Source organism: Papaver somniferum, chromosome 9, assembly GCF_003573695.1.
Source record: "Papaver somniferum cultivar HN1 chromosome 9, ASM357369v1, whole genome shotgun sequence".
Classification (NCBI taxonomy): Eukaryota; Viridiplantae; Streptophyta; class Magnoliopsida; order Ranunculales; family Papaveraceae; genus Papaver; species Papaver somniferum.
Window position 1 is genome coordinate 21,604,570 of NC_039366.1, and position 5,467 is coordinate 21,610,036.

A 5,467-nucleotide genomic window follows, 5' to 3' on the forward strand; every position below is an offset into this window, starting at 1 on the left:
TCATATTTTGTTACGATATGTGATAAATGGTTTGAAAATGCTCATTTGGTTAATGTTTTTCCTAACCCTTTCAAGCTGGCAAGGGATTTTTAAAGTTGTTGATCATATTTTTTAAATTTTAATTTAAAGGGGCTCTATCAAATTCTGAAATAACTAATCAGTTTGTCGATTTTCTGCTTGTGATGGGCATTTTTTTCTCTGCTTACAAATTGCCGACAAGATTCTAGAAAATGGTCTTCAAAAGAGGGTCTCGACATTTTTCTCAACTCATTCATTTGGAAACCTGGCATTCCTCCAAAGGTTAATTCTTTTGTGCCTTAACAGATCGAAAATTTTCACTTTTAATAGGTCAGGCTTCAACCTCTTTTCCAATCTTTAACCTTCTGATATGCCACTTGAGGAACCACGTTATCATTTTTCACTGAAAATTCTTTTAATAGGAGATCATCCAGTTTGCCAGGCTTCAACGAATAAAAGTACGACAAGATACTTTCAATAGGAGACCATCTATGTGAGTGTGAAATGGAACCACTTCTATCAGAACCATATGGCTGAGTTACTCTAGTCCACTCGTGAAAACTCGTTATTGTTCGGGGTCGAAAATAACACAACCAAGAATCGAATTTGTAAGGATAAAAACTATGTGATATCTACTGCATCGATTTACATTATGAAGTTGATCAGTTCAAGACATCATGTTCATTGAGCAGTTAGTAAACCCGATAGATATTCACTAAGAGGGATTCAAAGCTAAAAGTTATCTTTCCCGATATAGCTAGTGACATTCCACACACAAACTCTCCAGTGTCTGCATAAGAGTATATGGTTAAACTTCATTTTGCAGTTTTTCAGTAAATATTGTACAATTTTATTTATATGGGAGATTGTAGAATTTAAATAAGGATTTTAGTGGACCCCAAATCCATTTCTAATTGGTGGATTGAAATCAAGTATATTCTCAACAGATATATCTTAACTAGCTTATCCCAATAATTATGTCTTTACCATTTGGAACGAAAATGTTTTGCTTAGCCGTCACTTTCTTTCACTCAAAAAAAAAAAACTATCTTCATGCAAAAACAGTTTTTTTCATGTGGGTGATTATAGGAGAAGGACCCCTGATGCAAATGGGCAAGCTATAACCTATTTGGAGGTTAGAAACCCGAGTGTCGTAATTTAGCTCAAGACGGGTTCAAATTGATTGGAAATGACCCAATGATCAAGACATGATACGTAGCATGGTCTTCAAATTTCAGCCAAATTCCATCCTTTAAGGCCTCAAAAGACCGTTTATCCCTTTTAGGAAAGTTTTTGTTTCCTTAATAACTTCTTTATTAAGAGTCTGTTTGGGTCGCCGTTTGTGGCATATAGTTTTATTTAACGAGTACTTTCATTGTTTTAGATAACCTAAAATTTTCCAACAATAGAAACTTAAGGTTTGGGTCGATTTTGGGTTGTTTTCATCCTTTCTTGTTGCACACGTTGATTTTTTTTCTTCCCAAATCTATTTAAGAGACTGCAAAGTTATTATTCTAGACCGTTGATTTTGATTAATAAAAATTATTTATTGAACTTGTTCAAGTTTAATTCTGATTCTTAATCGTTATTCCTAGGAATAATTCGAGATATGAACAAACTATCCCTTTCTTTCTTTTCAATAACATCCATTGCACTAACCTACAAATCCAGCATAAGAGGTGGATATAAATTGTGTATGTTCTCAACATATATATCTTAACCGGCATATCTCAACAATTATGTCCTAACCATTTAAAATGAAACTGTCGCTTTGTTTCACATGAAATAAAAACCATTCTTTCTGAGAAGGAGAAATATAGAAAAGTAAGTTCTGGTTTTGCAATCTTCATTGAAACATTTGAGATTTTTAAAGAGAGTTTGTGCTACATTTTCGCTTTTGTTGTTTTGTATAATTTGAAGTGCTAAGAAGAACATCATGGTATTGTTGCATGCCAGAGATATGTGATATTTCCTGTAACAACATTATATATAGGGCATTAAATATCCTAAGTGAAGAGATTACTCGCCTCAATACGTTTGTTTGGTTTTTAATTCATTGCTAAATTATTCTCAAATTCTTCTTTTTGAATTGTAGTTTTGTAAATATAACTAGAAATAACTCGTGCCATAACGGCATGACATGAGACAGAATAATTTTTAGTTAAAATAATTTTAGTAACTACCACACACCATGAGTCATAATTCTACCTATGAGAACTGTACATATGAAAATCTTAATCCCAATAATTATAAATTTGGTTATGTTTAAATAATAGTTTAATAATTCCTCATGATATTCTCCAGACTTAAAATAACATTTTTTGATAAAAATTCCTCGTTAATTGTTTTATGTTGTCCTTGCATGGGAATGCCTCCGGTATTTCCATACAAACAGTCAACCTCGGTATCCCATTTGAAGAATAACTGATGATCATTCTTCGATGGGAGAAACCTGGATTTCTCTGTTGTGGTGTTGAACTTGGCGAGTGTATAGAGCCCTCCCTCGTAAAGTAATGGCCCGAACTTCCATATCAATTTCTTAGGGACGATACCGTGCATGAAATTTCCCTGTGTAGGATGTAAAGATTAATTAGAATGCTATTTATTGCATTTAAAAAAAATAGTTTCATTCAGATTGCAATAACAATATACTAACATTTTCGTCAATCATTAGTAAATACAAAGTAGTGACTTCGTTGGTCGCAGTGAAATCGATCTCTTCCCATTTTCTTGCAACGTGAAACCTGAGCTCTGAAGGTTTATTTTCATCACAATCATGCATTCTCGAAAAGGAAACAAACATGTTAATACTCTTAAGGTAAAAATTTCACCAAAAATATAAGTTAGAAATAAGTGAATGAGTAGGAAATGTGTGAATGAGTTGATGAATGTGGTTGAAGAAATACATTCCTCTGTTTATATACACACTCATGGAACAATTGTAATAAGTGTAACTTTTAATTTTTTTGGACGTTTTTTTTCTGCCTATTATAGGTGAATATAGGAGCAGCCGTTTCGTTGCATGGTATGGACTTTCTACATTATTTATGGGTATTCATGATGGTGGGAGGATAATCAGGAAGTACATACAGGAATGAAAGAATTTGGAGAAAAAAAATGTGGTAAGTAATTTTATTCAAAACGGTAAGATTTAATTCTTAATTTTTCGTGCATGTCCTAAATATTAGCCCATTTATGATGGACTGAAACAGACCAAAAATTTCTTCCTAAAATTAGGTAAGTATTTCAAATGGTGAGATTTAATCTTTATTTAGCCGTGCATGCCCCCAAGTATTAGCTCCATTTATTATGTACGGCTGAGTAGAAATTCATATCTTTTTAATAACGTTTTCTTTTCGGTCTCTCTTCCTTTCGAAAACTGTTCTTATTCTTATATTATTCTAACAAAACAATATTTATCAATCAGCATGAGAAAGTGGTTTCAAAAGATGTAAAAGTTTTTGAAAAATGTTTTTGAAGATTCTAACGAAACAATCTTCCATCCGTTTCCAAAAATGTAAAAGTTTCTCATTTGTCCATAACCCGCCACATGAAGATCGTCCATTCTTACTCTTTTTAGCTACAAAGTTTCCTCGAAATAGTATGTGAACAGATTTTTATTCCCCAAGAGATTTCTGCAGCGTTTTTTTTCTAAGTATATATATATTTTTCTAAAGTTTTTTGTTCTTTGGGTTTTACATATGGCAACTCCAATGTTATTATTGTTTTGCAGGTTGATTAAGGTTTGCTTATTCGATTGCCTTTTTTTTTTTGAGTTTTACATATTACAACCCCCAAGGTATTGCACTCCACGTAACATTCCTCACCTTACTCGAGTGTTCCATTTGTTCAATGAGTACAATGGAAATTATGCTTTGTATTTTTGATTTTTTCATGAGTAAAATAAAAATTATTCCTATTATTTTTAAAAAGAATATATTCTTTGTGTTTTGCAGATTGTTGAAGTTTGGCACTTTTTTTTTGAAGACATGGTTGAAAGTTATTGTAGCATTTATATTTTCAGTTTTTTTTGTTGTTGTAATGCTACCATTTAATGGTTGTAACATTTAATTGAAGAGGAAGTAATTAAGAGGGGTAGAAGGGGGTTACAAACACCACAACCGCTAGATGTCTTTGGCTAGGATGAGACTGGGGTGGTCGGATCACATGTTTATCTCTTAAAATGTTATCCGTCCGTCCAAGGCTCAAAAACCCATCCTGTTTTGTATTATGGATTACGCATAATGCTCACGAATCGTATATGTATACAAACTATTTGAGATAATATTGTCAGAACTAATCCTATGGGTATTCCCATTAGAAAAATAGAGACTCAGGTGTCAATATCTCTATTTAATCATGTTAGCTTTTATTGGTGAACTTGTTAAGGAAATATTACTAAGTAATTTCTTGTACACAATATTTTTATTTTTTTATAATGGTTGGAAGTTTTAAAAAACTTATGTTGTGTAATTTGGGCATTTGAATGTTAAATCAATAGCCCTGGGAAGGGACCATATTTCCAATATGTTTTGGTCATGTACCCATGGGATTGTAATGGGATTGAGTTTTTTTATTTTAGTTAGTAATTTCTTTTAGGGAGGGTAGTTTAGTGAGAATTCTGGGATAATTGAATTAGAAGAAAATTTTCGAGTTTCATAATAAGTGAGTGATGTAATAATAAATATAAGATATAGTTATTTCAGGTGAGAGTATTGAAGTCTAATCAATTGTATCAACGCGAAAGTTAATGAAAAAACCTATTTTCCTTCCAGAAGATTTCAGGTTCTGTTTTCAAAGAAAAGCTAACTTGCTACAAAAATTCATTTAAATCTTATATTGTTACAGTACAATTGGTATATTCACTTCTGGGAACCTCTATCGATGACGCTAGATGAGAAACTAACGGTAAACGAAGCTCTCAGAATTGCTCAGACCAACTTCCATGACATATTTTTTCTTAAACAATGATTTGATGATAAGTCGGCTGAATCTCGTACAAATTCCAATTTTGCACTTATATTCAAAACCATGGGTATTACTCCACCATTTCAGACTGAGGTTTCAGATCAAACTGTCAATCCCGATTCAGTTTCTGGTTCTAAGAATGTTTCATATCAAGGGATGAATGGGTTTCGTGACCTTGTTAAAAATACTATTCGAGTAAATTTTCCCGTGCTCCCAAGGTTGGTTTTCAGTGATTTGGTGGTACAAATTATAGGGGTTGCGTTGATAAATGTGAAAGGTACTATTTGTTTTATTATCTTGTTGATGCTGACTGAGTTGAATGCCCGCCATACATTTTGATTCTAAAGTTGATCATTAGTTTTTAATTATCACCAGGTATACTTAGTATGTCATGGGATGCATTTTTCAGTGGTTTGTGTGGTTGATTTGATGGGTAGCTTTAACAAATTATCTCAAACTAATACGGTGGAAGATTACTATG

The 5,467-nt window shown here is 32.6% G+C and overlaps 1 long non-coding RNA gene across 1 annotated transcript; it reads left to right on the top strand.

Annotated features, from left to right (window-relative positions):
- The first annotated feature begins 3,345 nt into the window (after positions 1-3,345).
- On the top strand, positions 3,346-4,544 carry LOC113308168. The gene is made up of 3 exons (XR_003339549.1): positions 3,346-3,619; positions 3,752-3,817; positions 3,975-4,544. It is a non-coding gene; the product is annotated as an uncharacterized LOC113308168 (long non-coding RNA).
- Positions 4,545-5,467: the final 923 nt, after the last annotated feature.